General features: G+C 36.3%; 1 protein-coding gene and 1 pseudogene across 1 annotated transcript in view; one reads left to right on the top strand and one right to left on the bottom strand.

Annotated features, from left to right (window-relative positions):
- Positions 1-20680, top strand: part of CAMK4 (calcium/calmodulin dependent protein kinase IV) — a 201352-nt gene that overhangs the window by 80974 nt on the left and 99698 nt on the right. The gene's annotated exons all lie outside the window — the stretch shown is intronic.
- On the bottom strand, positions 15412-16596 carry LOC110588639 (annotated as a pseudogene).

The raw sequence follows: 20680 nt of genomic DNA on the forward strand, positions 1-20680 counted from the left end.
CGTATGGCTTTTTCTGTTCCAGGCACTTTGTATCCTGATAAACATTTTAGCTTGTTTATTGCTAAATCAACTGGGACATTCTTCCATACCTCATCTGAAATGAATATACATTTGGGTGACCTTTTTTTGGCCAGAGTTCTTTAAAAAGAAAACTGTTAATGGAAGATTTTTAATTCTTCCTCAGAATTAGTGGTCAAAGAGAAAAGTCACTGTTTGCCTGGATAATTAGCAATTTTGCTAGCATTAGCTTTTCAATAGATTAAGGAGAGAAATAGTGAGTTACTTTAATTTTATGTACTATTGGCCTTGTTCAATTTAATGACTATTGATTTGTTCAGATTAATTTGAAATATTAACATTGTAGGTGGTGAACAGAACAGGGACTCTGCTTTATTAATGAGCCTGTGTCTACCTGACTAGGGTAGTCTTCAGCTGGGATTCCAAAATCAGATACAGGAGGAAATTCAAATTCATTTAGCTCCATTTATGCGCCTGACACTGTGCTAGGGTCTTTAACATAAAATACTTAATTTTATCCTCATGACAACCTTAGTTGTTGATTATGATCTCCACTTTTTACATATGAAGGAACTCATTATTACCTCATCCTTGTGTCTTTTCCTCTAAATCTTAAACTCACTAATCCTTTTCCCCACAAGATGCATAGGAGGAGCTAAATAAATCTTAGTCTAGAAAAAAATGATTTCTGTTTGGTGATGTTTAGACAGATACTAGCATGTTTTGTTGAAAAGGCTCATCCTGTTTTTCCCAGTGTGCAGCCAGCGGCAGCTTCATCTAATAGATAATTTTGATTGCAAAGGGCTGTAATGCCAGAGCCAAGATCCTTTTTGTCGGCGTAGGTTACACATGCTTTACTGCTTTCCTCAGAAAGGCGGCTCAGCAGTCTAGGATTAAAGTTAAAGAGGGCACAAAGGAGCTTATCATTTCGTTTGGCTCATTAGGCAATAATTAGATGCCATTTCTAATTAATGCAGGAAGCAGAATAGACCACTACATTTTAGCCATTAAAAGTTGCATTTTAGGCCAACTCAAATTATTTCATGACCCTAAGCAAACATTACTGATAATAAAGAGGAAATTGACATTCCCCTAAGGGATTTCCAATCATTCGTAATCACATCAGTGCCCTGGCATGTGGCCTAATACTCTTAATTCTTTTCCCCCACCTCCTTTGGCCATTTCCACTTCATAGGAACAGGGCAGGAGATGTCTCCAGTCCCCCAGAGAAGATAAGCCATCTGCTCTGTTCCTTTTCTGTGGTTTCAGTTCAGGGTACTTTGTTGATTGCCACTGTCCCACTTCGGGGTTCCCAGCCATTTAGTCTCACCCCCCCAGACATTTGCCCAGGAGTCCTGTTCTGACATTTGAAAACACCCTCTCAGTTGTAACTCCTTTTCCTTCACTTTTTCTTTGAAGATTAGGACACTGAGGTGGCTTTTTCTTTTAACCCTGAGCCTCTGATAGAAGTTAAGTGATTGATCTTCCTCCAGCTCTGTACACCTGTAGCTTTAAATGGATAATGAGATAAAAGCGTGAAGATGCACAGCGAAGGTTCCTCTACAGCCATAGATAGTGTCATGTTCAACCCGAGAATTCCGTTATTTGTTTAAATTACTTGTTTTAAAGTAGAAGAAGAAAATAGTTTTCTTAGGTTAGATTATGCCTATATTATTCAAAGAAAAAAGGGTTCAGAGCCTGTGGTGTCTCAGTGCTTTACTGGCATTGGTAAATCACTAGGAGCAAGGAATCCATAATTTTAATTAACATTACATTTTTAGGAATAGGAATAGTAATATTCTAACCTATTTCAAAGCTATTTAAATGTTCCCTGGAAGGCTGAATGAGAACAAAGACCAGAACAAAAAGTGAAGATATTTATTTCCACACTACAAATTGAGTCATTTTGTAGTTGGATCCTGATATGTTTTGTGTTTTGAGGATCAAAAACATACAGGAATTCATTTTGAAATTTCTAGCTAGTTTAGGTTTGTTTCCTTTGCTTTGGCCCCAGAAGCAAAATGCAGGAAAGTTACAGAAGAGACATTGAAATAACAACAACAACAAAAACAAAAACCTCTTCCACAGGATAGGAAATTCTGCCAAAAAGAGACAAGAACTTAGAATTGAGGAAACGTCAGCCTTCCCTCTTTATAAATTCTGATATCAGCAAGAATGAATAAATAGAGCTTATTAATGCATTTGTTAAGTTAACATGCTAGGAGGACTTACACCCAGAAACTAGGGATGCTTATAAAGCTGCGGGCAGGCTGAGGCAGGGCCTGGATGTGCCAGAAAATGAATGTAAAGTTTCAGAGTTAACTACATAGTAATTTGAAACAGTTTAGGTTAGTTTTAAGGCATCCATTTGCGCTTAGGTAGATCTATTTAGTAGACTCTTATTTCAGGGGGGTATTTTATTGTTAACTTCCCAGAGTACACAATTGATGTAAAATTGTGGTAAAGCATGTTTTAAGAAAGAATTTGGGTTTTCATAGGAGAATGAACAGTACTCATTTGTTTCAAGCTTGGGCCTGTAAAAAGTGTTTTATAATACTTGTTAAATAAATGCAAAAGAACCATGTGCATCAGTCAGTAACTTCGTAAAACAAACTTAATGTATTTTCAAGTGTTTTGGGTTCTACAAAGCATTTGAACTTATTATCACATTGTGATCCTTACAATGACCATGAGAGGGATAAGGCAGGTGTGATTAGGTCATTTTTGTAGATGAGCAATCTGAGGGTCAAGGAGGCCAAGTGATTTCCCTCTGATCAGGGCCAGCTTCATGGGCAGGTGAGCTGTATAGTCACGTGGGTTCCTGCACTCAGGAAGCTCTATACTTGGTTTAATGCTTTGCTGTCGCCCCTTTGAAATCCTTAATATCTAAACAAGATGCCCTGTATTGTCTGAATGCAAAATTACATTTGTTTTCAAATAAACCCAGAATCTAGAATATTAAAACCAGTAGAGTAATATATTGAAAAAAGCATAAAAAGTATTGAAAGGGTATCTTTTAGTAGAGTCTATGAAGGTAGGTTGCTAAGAAAGAAGGGCAGATTTGTACAACATGCAGAGAGAACTGAAGCACTTGATTCAGTTTACACAAGTGACTTAATCCCTTCAAACCCTAGCTTTTCATTTATGGCAAGAAGATAAATATAAATAGTAATGATTGCTTTATGTAAGTATATTAATTTAGTAAATATATTAGGAGGAAGTATGTTATTTATGACACGAAATGTCTTACTAAGTAATAGCTGGAAAAAGGGTGATCAACTTTCCATATTTAGACTTAAAGTTGGCAAACTCTGTGGCTATCTGAATTCATAATTCCTATGACCCACATGGCTGGGCAGTATCCCTGTGCCAGGCCCAGAAGTTGTCAGATAGTAAAACCCCAAATACGGTTCCTGTTTACTGGGACGAGTAGGTGAGGTTCATTGAATACTGTTTATGGATCATAAGACTCTTTTAGGGTTGATTGCCTTAACATAACTGTGAATAATAGTTATTTTTTTCCAATATGAACTTTATTACCTAAGTAGAAGAGGGAAGAAGACATAAGTTTTTTAAGGGGAGGAACCCCCCAACAAACTGTATAAATACAAACCTCTGCTACCCATTAGAGTCAATTCAACTCAGACACCACTGTCTGAGCAGTGTCACTTCTCATTGTAAGACTGACAAATTGTCATGAAATGTCACTAATGAAACAAATCGTCCAGCATTAATGAAACACATGGTACCGTTAACAAAGAGAGAGGTGGCAGTGACCTGGTGGAAACAGATACAAATATCTGAAAGGGTAAGTAGGACAATAATGTAAGCAAAACTTTTAAATCCTAAATGCATTAGAAACAGAATGAATTTATCTATTTTATCATGACAAATACTGTTGATAGAGATGGGGTTCAGTATTATGTATAAGTGGATTCTTGACTGAATTTTAGTTTTTCTTCTTTTCTAACAATATTCTTCATTCTTTCTTTCCTGCTTTTTTTCCCCTTCTTCCTTTCTTCCCTTCTCTCCTTTCGTGTGGGATTTAAGGCATTGTTACGACAGAAATAACAAAGAATAGAGAGGTATTCATTCAGTTCCTTTAAATGCTCCAGCCAGTGTTGCAGGTCTACTGTATGAGAGGTACTGGCTGGTCACAGGCCTTCATCCTCAAGTCACATTAGGGGGACACATGCACACTGTTAACTATAATACACAGCAATGCGCAGTAAGTTCTGCGAAGGTAGGGATATAGAGGACGTAGTGATTAATTTATTCACTGAAAAAGATGTTGAGGTTTCATGACCTTTCCAGATAGGTAGGCACAAAAGACTGTGTGTCTTAATGCTAAATCCTGAGACATGGAGCAGAGCTTTGGGTTCAGTCTTAGCTTTACTTCATATTAATTATGTTTTTTAAGCAAGACATTAACTTCCCAAACTATATTTCTTTATCAACTGTAAGTCATAATACCTACCTTGCCTCTTTGGTGGACTGTTGTGATTATCGTATCAGGCTAGTCAATTTAATACATGAAATATTTCTTGAATTCCAACTATATATACCAGGCTTTATGCTGGGTCCCAGGGAACACAGATCAATAAGATACTTGCTTAATTCAAGGAGCACCCAGTTTATATCCAAAGTTGCAAACTCTGATGCTTACTGAGGCCGGGCCTGTATTATAAATGAGGGAAAGGACATATTATAAACCAGGGGGACTGATGGGTTTCCTGACACACTGTAGAAAGCATGTCTAATCTCGATGGGGCAGCTTCTGCCAGCTTCAGCTGGTTGTGGTTCTCCAGGAATGCTAGTCCCTTGTATCTAGGCTTGGTTTTCTTAACATGTGAAATATCCGTATTTTTAAGGTGGACATCTAATTACAAAAATGGTCTAAACATTTTGCAGGCAAAGTGTATCTGTGAAGGCTGGAATCCACTGATGAGATGGCCATTTGCAAGCTCTGGTCTAGACAGGCATGCATGCAAATAAACCACAAGGCAAATATTAGGTAGAGAAGTGGACCACGCTAGCTTCAAATGACTCGAGAATGGAATGAAAAGATGTAGTATGTGTGCTATGGAAGGTATCCCATTGAGGTGATGATTGTGCTGAGTTAAAGAATGACTAAAATCTGGTTAGCCAGAAGATTGGAGGAGGTGACTGAAACAAAGACTCTGTGAATTTGGTTTTGCTAAATACAAAAGGGAGGGCAAGAGGAGGTGAGACCAGAAAAGAAAAGGACAAGATGCCAAACGACCTCACATGACACGCTGAGAAAACTGGGTCCTTCTCACTGTCACAGGGATAGTGAGTGTAGCGGACAGACAGGCAGATTTCTATTCTAGAGAGATTGTCCTGGTAGTAGACAGGAACAGGACTGAAGGGATTGAGACTAGAGGCCTAGAGCCTCTTTAAGAGACAATGGCAGTGAGGATGGAAATCATGAAGAGACTGGAATTGATCTGTAAACTGGAAAGCCTTCTATTCATGTGTGTGCTATTCATATATGATATTACCATTTTTGACTGATATTAAAATGCACAGTTTTCCGCATTTCAACACCTCTGCCATCAAGATGCCTTCTTCAATCCGTGGGCTGTCATAGTTAAACAAAAGCAGCTTTTCTTTTTATTTCTTTTTTTTTTTTAGTGATCATAGCATAATAATGCCTCTTAAAATCGGTAGTGTCTTTGATTCAGTGAAATGGAATAATAATCATGGACTTTAAACCACTAAACTGAATTTTAAAGCAGAGAAATAGAATATGTTCTAGGAATTGATAATCCCACCTACATCTCTGGAAAGGAGCCTTTAAACATTCATCTGCTTTGGTTACCAGCTATTCCTATTTCCTGAATGTTCATTAGGTCAGGGGAGGCAAATGTGTATGCCACAGGATCTGGGCAGTGGTGTAAATGCATAAAGCTGTTAAGGGGACTACGGGTCCTCTAAAAATCATTTGCTACTTAGGTCATATCAACTACTACTAGACACAATATAAAAATTAGTGTTGCCAGATTCAAGACAAGCTGGAAATCTGAATTTTTTTTATGAAATCCCTCAATATTTATATGTTGGCAAGACATTCACCATTTTTTAACCCCGTGCAGGTCAAACATCTATGTGTTAAATAAGTTCCCAGCCTTGCCCCTGCTAAGGCGCTTGTTGAAGGAATGATCGTATTGATATCTAATCCTTACAGTTTCATAATGTTAAATGCTAGATGTTGCTAAATGCCAGTGACAAGACTAAGTCACAGCTGGGAGAGATGGAATATCTTTCTTGTCTGTAGTGACCATCTGGTACAGCTCCTAGCCACATGAATCCTTTAGAGCAGTCTCAAGGCCTGTGATCTAAAATGGGTTAGTTATTTTGTCCTAAAATATGTCTGTTTGATCATCTATTCAACAGGAAAAAAATCTTGGCCACGGTGTTTTGACGTAATAAAATTATATCTCATGCCTCAAAATTCCTTTCTTCTTCAGAAACAATAACAGAAGCTATTGATGTTTAAAAGCTGCCTGGAATGCCAAAGGGAATTTTTTAATTCTTCTCTTATAGATTTATCATTCACATGTCCTTTGATCACAAGTTTTGTCAACATTTGTAATGCACTATTAATAAATGCATAAAGAATAAATGTATTGTTTTTCTTTTTTGCAACAATAATGTCTGATTCAACTTGATAAATAGGTAAAAATTAAGACTGTGAGGGAGGAGTTCTGCTCTGGCAATGATGGAGTAAGAGGAACTACACTTACACTTCCGTAAATTACCTGGACATAATGCATGGCACAATTGTTTTTAGGCACTAAACAGTGGGCTGTATAGGACTTTGGTTTCTTACTCTCATAATAATGTGAGTAAGCAGGAGCAACAGAGCTGTCAGAGGAAAGATAGGCATGTACTATTAGAAGACATTGGATCTCTGGCCAAGCCAACATGGAGAGACTTCACTGAGCACCTTAGATATTTGCTTGAAATCTCAACAAGGTGACACCTTGGGATATAGACCACACCCCTAGAGCAAGGACCATGACACTGGACCAAGAACAAAAATCAAATAGGTTTGCTCTGACAACAAATAAAACCAAACTGGACAGAATCAAAAAGATTTGTCCACAGTTCAACTGCCTGTCACTGAAAAAGGCAACTCTTCTTAAAAAGAAGATAATATAGGGTCACCTGAATGGTTCAGTTGGTTAAGCATTCGACTCTTGATTTTGGCTTAGGTCATGATTTTTGGGTCATGCAATAGAGCCCCACATTGGGCTCCATGCTTGGCACAGAATCTGCTTGAGATTCTCTCTTTCCCTCTCCCTCTGCCCCTGCCCCCATTCATGTGCTCTCTCTCTCTCTCTCAAATAAATAAGTAAATACATCTTAGAAAAAGAAGATAATATAATCCAAACTCTCTGTTTGTGTTTATCATTTAAAAATGTCTATCACAGAATAATAATTAAAAAAAACTAGACATTTAAAGAAGTAGGAATATGGATTTGTAATCAAGAGGGAAAAAGCAATCAATAACACAGACTTTGGAGATGACCCATATGTTGGAATAAGCAGATGAGGAGTATAAAACAACTATGGTACAAACATTTAGGAACATGAAATAAAATAGGTGTATAACGAGTAAGCATACAGATCATCTCAGCACAGAAATGGAAACTATAAAATAGAGCCTAATGGAAATTTTAGAATTGAAAAGTACATTATATCAAATTAAAAATTCATAGGCTTAAGACTGGATTAGAGGCTATAGAAGAAAGGGTCAATGAACTTGAGGACAAATCAATCGAAATGATCCAATTTGAAGAATAGAAAAACAATTGGTAAAAAGGAACAGAGCTCTCTAATTTGTGGGAAAATACCAAGAAGGCTACTATACATGCAATATATGTCCCAGAGGGAGAGGAGAGAAAGAACTGGGCAAAAAAAAGTTTAGAGAAACAACGGGTGAACATTTTCCAAATTTGGTAAAGAACATTGCAGATTCAGGAAGCTTATTGAGCAGCAAGCATAATAAATGAAAACAAAACCTAGGCACATAGCCAAAAGCCAAAAACCAAAGGTAAAGATAAAACCTTGAAAGCAACCAAAGATGACATGATATATACAGAGAACAATGATATGAATTATGGCTAAAACCTCATCAGAAAAAAATGGAAGTTAGAAGATAGTGGAGCCTGGGGTGCCTGAGTGGCTCAGTCGGTTAAGCGTCTGACTCTTGATTTTGGCTCAGGTCCTGATCTCAGAGTCCTGAGATCCGAGCCCTGCACTGGGCTCTGTGCTCAGTGTGGAGTCTGCTTGAGATTCTCTCCCTCGGCCTCTGCCCCTCCCCGCACTTGCATGTGCTCTCTCTCTCCCTCTCCCTCAAAATAAATAAAATCTTAAAAAAAAAAAAAAGAAAATAGTGGAACACTTTTAAAGTCCTAAAACAAAACAAAACAAAACCTGTCAGCCCAGAATTCTACATCTAGTGAAAAAAAAATTTCTCAAAAATGACAGTAAAATAAACGCACTTTAAAATAAATGAACGCTGGGCAAATCTATTGTCAGCACACACCAACCACAAGTAATGCTAAAGAAAGTTCTTTGGGCTTACTCAAGAAAAATAATGCCAGATGGAAATTCAGAGTTTTAGGAAGAAGTGAAGACCATTGGAAATAGGAGCATGTAGGTAATGTAAAAGACTCTTTTTCATTCTTCTCTTTAATATCTTTTAAAACAGCTAACCATTTGAAGCAAAGTAAAATCACTGTGGAAATAAAATGTATCACAGCAGTAGCCCAAAAGATAGAGAAGGAAGGGAAGGTGGTAAATGGAGTTATTTTGTTGAGATTTTTATATTTTATAGTATTAAGCAGACTTATGAGCAGACCATAAGTTAAGGATTATATACGGGAATCCTGAGAGCAACCATTAAAAAAATAAAACAATGAGGTATACCCTAAAGGCCAAGAGAAGTACAAAATATAATACTGGGTATACTAAAATACTAAATCCAAAAGAAAAAGGGAAGGTATAGAAAAAAATAACAAAGAACAAATGAAACAGATAGCAATATGAATGACTTAAACCCATCCATATCATAATAACATTTATTGTAAATGAACTAACTACTTGAATTAAAAGGCAAAAACAAAGAATCCAATTTAAAAATGAACAAAGGAACCGAATAGACATCTTTCCAAAGAAGACATCCAGGTGGCTAACAGGTACATGAAAAGATGCTCAACATCACTAATCACCCGGAAAATGCAAATCAAAACCACGATGTGACATCACCTCACACCTGTTAGAATTGCTATCATCAGGAAGGTAAAAGATAAGTGTTGGCAAGGATGTGGAGGAAGAGGAACCCTTGTGCACTGTTGGGGGGAATGTAAATTGGTGTAGCAACTGTGGAAAATAGTATGAGGTTCCTTGAAAAGTTAAAAATAGAATTACCATATGGTCCAGCAATCCCACTTCTAGGTGTATATACAAGGGAAACAAAATCAGGATCTTGAAGAAATAATCTGCACTCCCCTGTTCACTGCAGCATTATTCACAATCGCCAAGATATGGAAATAACCTAAGTGCCCATCAATAGATGAATGGATAAAGAAGATGTTTATTTATTTATTTACTTATTTATTTAGCCATGAGAGAGAAGGACATCCTGCCATTTGCAACAACATAGATGGACCTTATGGGCATTATGCGAAGTGAAATAAGTCAGAGAAAGACACATACTGTATATATCACTGATAAGTGGAATCTAAAAAAAGCTAAACTTCTAGAACAGAGTAGAGTGGTGGTTTCCAGAGGCTGGAGCACGGGGGAAATGGAGAGATATTGGCCAAAGGGTACAACCTTCCAGTTATAAGATGAGTGAATTCTGAGGACCTAATGTACTGCATGGTGATTATATTTAACAATATTATATGCTTGAAAGTTGCAAAGATAGTAAATCTTAAATATTCTCGCCACAGAAGAGAAATAGTAATTATGTGAGGTGATGGAAGTGTTAAACTAACCCTAGTGTGGTAATCATTTCACAATATGCAAGTGTATCAGATCAACACATTGTACACCTTAAAATTACACAATGTTATATGTTAATTATATTTCAATAAACTGAAAAAAAATACATATGGCCAATAGTATACAAAAACAATAGTACTTATTGCATGTTGATATTATTAAGCTTAAGTGAAGGTACAAAGGTTGGGTTAGATGGAAACATATAAATATAGTAGATATATTATAGTAGATGATATGGAATAGAAGGGAATGGGGTCTGGGAATGGAGGAGAAAGGTGAAAAAAAGAGCCATAGTTGTCCTCAGAATGTATGGTGGCATGAAATGGTTGGAAATTCAGAGAAAAGAAAAATAATCAAAGTCTTCGTAAGGCATGTGGTTAATTGATCCCAATGGCTAACATATGAGGCAGTAAATATTTTAAAGCAAACAAAGGGAAGGACTGATAAGAGTGTTAAGAACCTTTATGTCCACAGTATTTACTGTTACATTACTTTCTGATTGAGAACAAATATATAAGGCAACCTGATAATTTGAAGCTGTTTTTTGTTTGCTTTATTGTACTAAAATTCACCATTTGGATTCCAAAGCTTCTTAAGCTTTTATTTTCTCTTAGGGCAGGGACTTTGTTAAATTTTTGAAACAAAAGGAGTCATATTTAAGCCAGTCATTGCAGACATCCAGGACTAGGAACAAAGTCACAGCTAGGTGCTATCAGGCAACTGAAAGAAATTGTTAACTAGGGGAGCAGGGCTGTGAGAAACTGGAGGCTCACCAAGTAGAGAGGTTCATGGTTTGAAGAGTTAAGCACTTGCCAGTGTAGATTTCGAAGAAGGGAGTATATTGGTCAGGAATTAGACATAAAAGAGTGGGTATAGAGCAAGCTGAAATCAGGGCGAAACAACAAATAAAACTGTCAGAGTTACAAAAGTCCATATAAGGCCCCACGTAGGAAGCTGGGTTATGACCCTGATGACTGAGGTGGAGTGCTTGCTCTTGCCCTCTGCAGGATTCAGCAAGCAGGAAGAGAGAGTGTCGTTATGGATAGGCTGAAATTCTGAACCCAACCTTATTAAAACCTTGGGCCTTGAGCACTTCTTAAAATCAGGGGTTTACTGTCATTCCTTGGCCTGAAGTTTTTGAGATATACTTTAGGACTGTAAAATTTAACTGACTTGGAAAACCTCCAGGTCTAATAACAACTTTCTAATTCTAAAGGTTAGCTGTTCTTCAAGTTGTAGATTGAAAATGCCAAATCAGTAATTAAATCATTTCAGCAGTTTTTCCTGTTTGTTGTTGGTTTAAGATTTAGATTTGATTTTTGTCTTTGGTGACCAAAGAACATCTTAAAACACTTTGTCTTGAAGAGCACTGAGGAGTTGCAGCTGACAGGGAGGGAGAATGAAACAATGAAAAACTCACTGGAATGGGGCAAAATGTGTGCTGACATTAAACATTTAGAGACTTTGATTTTTTTTCAGGCTCCTGTTCCTGAATATGACTCTACTTTCATCCCCAAGAAGAATCAATTTTGAGGTTATGACCAGTCTTCTTTAACAATTCATCTAATCTAAAAAAATCATTGAAAAGAATAGGCTTGTTAAATAATAGCAAGTCAATCACGTAGAAGAAATACAATGACATATAGAGTTGCGCGCATTATGTTTTCAGCATATCATTGACAGTTCTTATAAATCACAGCATTGTTCTTAAATCTTTCCATAATGAGCATTAGGAGGATCTTTCCTGCAAGCACATACACATATTGAAAATAAAAAATTTTTAAAATTGGGTGCAAAAACAAACAAAAAAGAAATAAATGCATTGAAATGTTTAAAAATGATTAATATTTTGACATAACTCTAGCCTTAACCAAGCACCTTCAATGTTAGAGAAAGATAACAAGATTCTTTGGTTCCATTTCAAGACCCTTCCCATTTAAAAAAAAAAAACAACAACAATGAAACTCTTTCATAACTTATGAGGCTTAATACACTTAGCAGAGACAATTTTCCATGGCTGTGAAGCGTATCATTACAGAGACACATCCGGAGCCAGACAACAGAGTAGTCAACAGTCCCTCCAAACTTCTATGTTTTTTTTTTTTTTTTAAAGATTTTATTTATTTATTTGAGACAGAGAGAATGAGAGAGAGAGAGCACATAAGAGGGGGGAGGGTCAGAGGGAGAAGCAGACTCCCTGCCGAGCAGGGAGCCCGATGCGGGACTCGATCCCGGGACTCCAGGATCATGACCTGAGCCGAAAGCAGTCGCATAACCAACTGAGCCACCCAGGCGCCCCAAACTTCTATGTTTTAAGAGATTCTATATCTGAATTCTCTTGCATTTCCAAAGAGCAAGTTGTAGGTTTGCTGGCAAGGGAAGCCAAGCTCTGTCGCTTCAACTCCCAAATCACAAATGTCCCACTAAGTTCTCCCCCAGAAATCCAATCACTGATGTTTAGCCTTCTTACTGGGAGAATGCCCGTGATTATAAATTGTCTTAACATTATGCATTTCATCCTAATTCCCTAAAACATTAATGTGAATCCAGTTGATAGTTGTTCCTTAAATGTTGGACATGAGGAGCACGTAAAGATGAATTACAGGATAAAAAGCCCCCTTTTCTGCACTAAGTACTCCTAAATTAGTAGCAAGGGACTCCATAGTTGAAGTGTTCTCAGACAAATACATAAATATTGTATTTGGAGCTTTTCCCCACATCCATAAGTTTGACGCACCCCTGGATACCAATATCAAGTGCTTAACAGCTTTACAGGGGCAATAATGTGTGTGTCTATGATATATAATAATAATAATATATAGTGTGTGTCTGTATAATAGCAAATACATAGCATTATGATTATCATGTACACATAATGTACATGATTTTATGTAATGTACATGATTTTATGGCACATTATAGGTTTGAATACTTTCTCATCTTTATCTGCAATGAAACATGGTAGTCTACATTTTCAACTTTTTGCCTTTACACTTTTTCTTAATAACCAACCGTATTAGACAAGGCTAGAGCTAAAAAATAATTTTTTTCCAAAATTTCTGTTAAAGGGGCTCCTGACTGGCTCAGTCGGTGGAGCGTGCAACTCTTGATCTCAAGGTTGTGACTTTGAGCCCCACATTGGGTGTGGAGATTACTTAAAAATACAGTCTTTAGGGGTGGCTGGGTGGCTCAGTTGATTAAGCCTTTGGCTCTTGATTTCGCCTGAGGTCATGATTTCAGGATCATGAGATCAAGCCCGAGTGGGGCTCTGCGATCAGTGGGGAGTCTGCTGGAGATTCTTTCTCTCCTTCTCCTTCCCCCACCCCCGACTCATGCTCAGGCATTGTCTGTCCCTCAAAAAAATAATCAATCAATCAATCAATAAATAATCTTTTCTAAAAATTCTGTTAAAGAAAACTAATGTGAAAGTAGAAATCAAGCTCAGACTCCAAAAGGATATTGACTTTCTTTCTTAACAAAATCATAGCAGAAAAAATTCTAACTAGAATAATTTATTTCGGGCGCCTGGGTGGCTCAGTTGGTTAAGCGACTGCCTTCGGCTCAGGTCATGATCCTGGAGTCCCTGGATCGAGTCCCGCATCGGGCTCCCTGCTCGGCAGGGAGTCTGCTTCTCCCTCTGACCCTCCCCCCTCTCATGTGCTCTCTCTCTCTCATTCTCTCTGTCCCAAATAAATAAATAAAATCTTTAAAAAAAAAAGAATAATTTATTTCTTGGCCTTTTTTGTTAAAGAATATATTGTAAATGAATAGATGTAAGTGAAGCTTATTTTTTTCCAGTTGAATAACTCCATGAATATAACATCCTCCACTATAATCTCCTTGCTTTCTTTGTATCTCAGGAAATTTCATGGTGATTCTCTCTGTATATAATCTATTTTGAAATGTGGATATAGTATTATAACAAATGTTCTTTGTGTATTAAAAATTTACCATTAATGTGTAAAATAATTTTTATTTTTATATAAACATACTGAACATGGTTTCTTTTTTAGTTTTAAAAATACACTTTTATTTTTATTTTTTATTTTTTTATTATTATGTTATGTTAGTCACGATACATTACATCATTAGTTTTTTTTTTAATTTTTTATTGTTATGTTAATCCCCATACATTACATCATTAGTTTCAGATGTACATCATTAGTTTTTGATGTAGTGTTCCATGATTCATTGTTTGTGTATAACACCCAGTGCTCCATGCAGTACGTGCCCTCTGAACATGGTTTCTTTAAGCTAATCATTTAGTTTCAGCACAGAAAATTGGTTATATTTTAGAGAAATTACTGAAATGTTATTTTCATGTAAATTTATTTCGGCTGCTTTGTTCTTTTTTTTTTTTTTTTTTGCTTTGTAATCAGTATATTAAGGAGACATTCATACATTTCATTTGCTTAATGCTGATACCCAGATTTAAGCTTGTGAACATGACTTTTAAACATAAAATTAAAGCTATTCATCATAATTTGCTATACTACCAACATTAAATTACAGTTACTTCAGAGCATAAGTTAAATGGTTTAAAGTAAGCCTGTAACATACCTAAACAACACTTTCCTATCTTATACATGCAAATTAACTTCTCCATGTAAATGTCTCTTCACTCTAAGTGACCTGCTCCCAAAGTCACTACTCTGAAGCTTATCATGGTCCAAAGAGAAGGAAAAAAAGTGTAACCAGGACTGATATATATATATATATATATATATATTAAAAAAAAAAAAGATGGCACAGCAGAAGGGAATGCAGTTCTATAAGTGCAAGCCCTCAAGCAGCAGCATATGATAAACCCCTTCTTTAGAGAGGTATCCTTTCTATCAATGATACCACAGGACAAATTACATAGCATGCCATCTTCAAGTAACAGTTGAGGCAATAAATGCAGAGGTATCACAATGAATCCCACTTAACTATAGACCAACACTTCTCTACAAATTCTTTGTCTGATTGCCAATTAAATACAAGTTTTAACTTCATAGCTTAACAACTAAGGGTCATACACTGAAGTCAATACATACACCTAGCATTTCAGTCTGAGCTGTTTCATATACATAGAGCTAAAATTAATTATAAGGTATGGCCTAACAAATGCTAGGGGAGATTTTTTTTTTTTTAAGTAGTTTTTACAAGTATTAAACTTTATCTTGCACATTGAAGTCATCATACATACAGGGCAAAGTCAGAGCTTTTATTTTTGAGTTTATTCATTTAACTTTTAAAACACTACTATAATTCAATATTAAAACAAAAACAATAGCAAGTAGTGAGCTATGATTATAGTCCTTCACTCATTCACTACTGCATATAAAATGCCAGCAGTGTTACTCACTGGCCCCATTAAGAGGTCTGACACTGAACACCACCCCTGGGACGATGTTCATCATCCTCATAGGCTTCCCCATTGTAATGGCGCCGTCTTTCCTGATTTGGATCAAAGTCCACCAGTTCTACCTGGTCCATTTCATCAGTCTCTTCTACTTCTTTCCTCTCAGGTAGGAGTTTTTCCAGCAAAGAGAGTTTATCAGGAGAGAGAAAGCCATTCTCAGGAAAGTTTACCTTAAATTCGATGATTAGGCGACCCTTCTCATATGGTCTACAATAAATTGGCATGCCTTCATTTAGCACACACTTGATATCTCCATGCTTGACAATTTGACCTGGGTGAGAGGTGATGACGATGGTTCGGTTGTCAAGAGTAGATACTGGCTTTTGAAAGCCGCACAGTGCTTTAACCAGCTGTACGTCCATACACATGAAAAGGTCTTCTCCTCGCCGAGTAAAAACAGCGTGGTCCTTCTGATCTAAAACAATGGACTGGTTCCAGTCCTGGTTCTTGGTCTCCTTCACCATGGAATGTTATCTTCTGGCCATCCTTCATGCCTTTGTCAATATGAACTTCTAGAATCTTCTTCTCCAACTATCTTCCTCCCATTGCAGCTTTTACATCTATCTTTGGGACTGATCCGTTCCCCATGGCCCTGGCACTCCATGCACACAGATTGAATTTGCTGAACCATTCCAGGTCCTATCCGATGAATTCTTATTTGCATTCCAGTACCTTGGCAACTGGGACAACATTCGACTGCTCCTTTCTTACTACCTCGGCCTTCACATTTATCACAAATCACATTCTTTTGCAGAGCTAGTTTTCTTGTTGCACTATTATATAAATCTTCTAAGGTTACTGAGAGCTGGATGCACAACATTTTTACCTCTCCTTTCTCTCTGCATCCTTCCTCCTCCTCCAAGAAACATATCAAAGATGTCCATGGGGAAGCCAAAACCACCACCAGCTCCACCTTCTTTAATTGCCTGTTCTCCTCCTTTGTCATATAATTCCCTTTTCTTTGCATTAGAGAGTACTTCCTAAGCTTGAGAAATCTGTTTAAAGTTCTCTCCTTCATTTGGATTCTTATCAGGGTGGTACTTCAAGGCCAGTTTCCTGTAGGCCTTTTTCAATTCCTCTTGGGTGGCATTGGGTTTGACCCCCAAAACATCATAGTAAGTGGTTTCTTTCACCATTTTCTACAGCCAGTGAGAGGGCCGAGGCCGGTGTGGGGGAGCGGGAACAAGCGCGTTGCTGGACGCAGCTCGGGCAGCTGCCGCTCCTTCACGTCTCACCGAGCATTCTGGAAAGTTCCCCGTTTTGTTCTTTTAATCTTTTCATCCTCTAAAAAGTTATTCCTACATTTGTAACTATGTGAGGTGATGGATGTGTTAACTAATCTTACTGTAGTAATTATTTTGCAATATGTACATATATCAAATCATTACATTGTATGCCTTAAATTTATACAATGTTACATGTCATTTATAACTCAATAAAAGTGGAAAAAATTAAAACATCTGTTCATATTAACAAGTCCATTACTTAGCAAAATAAAATTGGACTCTCTTAATGGATTCCTCATATACAAAAATATAAAAAAAATTTTTTTAAATTTAAGTTATTTCTAGCATAAGGTTATCCTGAGGTTGATCAGTTAAGAATATATTTTGTTGTGTGTTTTTTTTTTAAGATTTTATCTATTTGCTAGAGAAAGAGAGCACAAGTAGGCAGAGCGGCAAGCAGAGGGAGAGGAGAAGCAGGCTCCCCACTGAGCAGAGAGCCCGATGCGGGGCTGGATCCCAGGACTCCGGGATCATGATCTGAGCCGAAGGCAGACGCTTAACTGGCTGAGCCACCCAGCCATTCCAAGAATGTATTTTGTTAAAAATTTTTGGAAGGCTTTTGCTAAGACAATTATGTATATACTGAAATTATTGATAGGTAATTTAATGTGATAAGGAAATTAAGGAATAGAGGATATTTAATGTATTTCTTTTACATGAATTTTTGAGTATATTAATTTTTCAATTGTTATAAAAGTGGAAATTAGATCTTTAGTTTTCTTCAGTGTTTGCAAATCCCTTGTATTTCTTTTCTTCTTTTCCTTTTTTTATTTTTTAAATGTCATCAGTTATCATTAAATAAAAATAGACTAAGTTGGATGTTACAGGCTACATTTTGGTAATTTTTTTTAATCTTACCTTTGAACAATATGGTTTTCTTGGAAAGGTTTTTCACTGTATTTTTATCAAGGTATAATTACATACAGCAAATTTTATTATATATTTCTACCTATTTTAACAAATGTATATTATTGTGTAAGCACCACCACAAGCAAAATGTACAAGTTTCGTCATGCCAAAAAATTCTCCCATACTCATTTGTATTCAGTCCCTCCGTCACCCCTGAGCACTGATCTATTTTCTGTCCCTATAATCTTGTCTTTGCAAGAATATTCTAAAAATGGAGTAACACAGTCTTTTGAACTTGGAATATTAGAGAACCATCCAAGTTGTTGTGTGTACCCTAGTTCATTCCTTTTTATCTGGGTAGTATTCCCCTATATGGATGTGTCACAGATTGTTAATTCATTTCTCAGTTGAGGGATGTTGGAGTTGTTTGCAGTGTTTGATGATTACTAAGAAACTGCTGTAAAGATTTGTTTTTCAAGTTTGTGAGTGAACATAGCTTTCTTTTTTATTATTATTATTATGTTCAGTTAGCCAGCATATAGTACATCAGTAGTTTTTGATGTAGTGTTCAACGATTCATTAGTTGAGTATAACACCCAGTGCTCATCACAAGACATACCCTCCTTAATACCCATCACCCAGTTACCCCATCCCCCCCTCTTCCCTTCTATAGCCTTCAGTTTGGTTCCCGGAGCCCAGAGTCTCTCATGGTTTGTCTCCCTCTCTGATTTCTTCCCATTCAGTTTTCCCTCCTTTCCCCTGTGGTCCTCCATGCTATTCCTTATGTTCCACATATGAGTGAAACCATATGATAATTGTCTTTCTCTGCTTGACTTATTTCACTTAGCATAATCCCCTCCAGTTCCATCCATGTCCATGAAAATGGTGGGTATTCATTCTTTCTGATGGCTGAGTAATATTCCATTGTATATGTGCACCACATCTTCTTTATTCATTCATCTGTTGAAGGGCATCTCAGCTCCTCCCACAGTTTGGCTATTGTGGACATTGCAGCTATGAACATTAGGATGCATGTGCTCCTTCTTTTCACTACTTCTGTATCTTTGGGGTAAATACCTAGTAGTGCAATTGCTGGGTCATGAACATAGCCCATACCTTGGGCAAATACCTAAGAGTGAGATCGATGGATTGTATGGTATTCTTAATTTTATAAGAAACTGCCAAGCTGTTTTCCAAAGTGGTTGTACCATTTTGCATTCCCTCCAAAGTTTATTGAGTGTTGTTCTACATCCTTGCTAGTCCACGATTCTCTCTCTCTCTCTTTTCTTTAAGGCATTCCACTAAGTATGGAGTTGTATCTCATGGTGGTTTTAGTTTCATTTCCCTAATGACTAATGATGTTGAGTATCTTTCTCTGTGCTTTTTGCCATCGATACATTTTCTTTGGTAAAGTATATGTTCAAATCTTTGGTCCATTTTTTAAATCCGTTATTTTTTATTGTTGGGTTTTGAGTTTCTTTGTAATTTTAGATACAAGTGCTTTATCAGATATGCGATTTGTAAGAATTTTCTCCCTGTCATGGCTTTCAAAGAGCAGACATTCTTAATTTAGATTAAGTCCAGTTTATTTATTTGTTCTTTCATTGTGCTTTTGGTTTGTATATAAGAAATCATTGCCTAACCGAAGGTCACAAAATCATCTTCCATTTTTTTGGTCAAATTTTAGAATTCTAGGTTTTATATTTATACATGTGATCCATTTTGAGAATTTTTTGGTACAGTGTGAGTTTGGATAAAGGTTTTTGTTTTGTTTTACTTATTTGTTTGTTTTTTGCCTATGGGTATCCCGTTGTTCCAGCACTATTATAGTTGGAAAGACTGTCCTTTCTCCACTGAATTGCCTTTTTGCCAACAGGCCCTATATATTTAGGACCATTTCTGGATTCTTTTTTTCATTCCATTCTTTTTCATGTTTATTCTTTCTCCAATACCGCTCTCTTGATTACTGTAGCTTTATATTAAGACTGGATGTGAATCTTCTAACTTAGAAGAAAGTGTGTATTCTGCTATTTTTTTGTGGTTTTCTCTTAATGTCAATTAGGTTAGCTTAGTTAATAATATTCATGTCTTCTGTACTTGGTAACAATTTGTCTACTTGTTCTGTCAATCACTGGGAGGGTGTGTTGAAGTTTCCAGTTGTATTTGTAGATTTGTCTTTTTCTCCTATCAGTTCTGTCAGTTTTGGTTCATGGACTTTGAAGCACTATTGTTAGGTGCATACACATTTACATGTGCTATGTCATTCTGGGAAAGTGACCCCTTCATAATTAAGTAATGTCCATTTTTATACTCATTCTGAAGTCTGGTTGACATGTTATTGATATAGCTTTTTCTGCTTTCTTTTCATTAGAATTTGCATAGTATCTCTTTTCTGTAATTTTATTTTTAGCCTTTATATTTAAATGGGCTTATTGTATACAGCATATAATTTGATCTTGATTTTTCAACCCAATCTGATGATCTCTATTTTTAATTAATGTGTTTATAAAAGTTTATATTTAATGTAATTACTACTGTGATCGGATTAAAATCCACCATACTTTTAGCTATTTTATTTTTTAGTCTTTTGTTTCTTCCTCCCTCACATTTCATTTTTGATTATTCCATTTTAGCTTCATTATTGATTTTTTTATTATTGCTTTTTCAAATTATTTTATTCATTGCCCTAGGTTATACAGTATACATCTTTAATTAATCAGTCTACTGTTAAATAATCTCATAATATTTAACATGTAGTATAAGAATCCAACATTATTTTCCCAATTTCTCCCCCCATTCTTTGTGCTATTATCATACATTTTACTTTTACATATGTTATAAACACAATTCATTGTCAATAGTTTTGTTCTAGATAGTTCTAGATAGTTATCTTTGGGGCAACTAAAATAAAGTTGAATTTTGTATTTACCTCCATTTATTCCATTTCTAAAACTCTTTATTTCTTTGTGTATATGTTATGTCTTACCAAAGTTTTTAAAAATGCATTGAAATTTTTCTTCTCTATTAGCACAACCACCACCAGTCCCTGCCTTCTCCTGGCTCTGTTAAAAATGGATTGTGAATA

The sequence above is a fragment of the Neomonachus schauinslandi genome, chromosome 7, assembly GCF_002201575.2.
Source record: "Neomonachus schauinslandi chromosome 7, ASM220157v2, whole genome shotgun sequence".
NCBI classification, from domain to species: domain Eukaryota; kingdom Metazoa; phylum Chordata; class Mammalia; order Carnivora; family Phocidae; genus Neomonachus; species Neomonachus schauinslandi.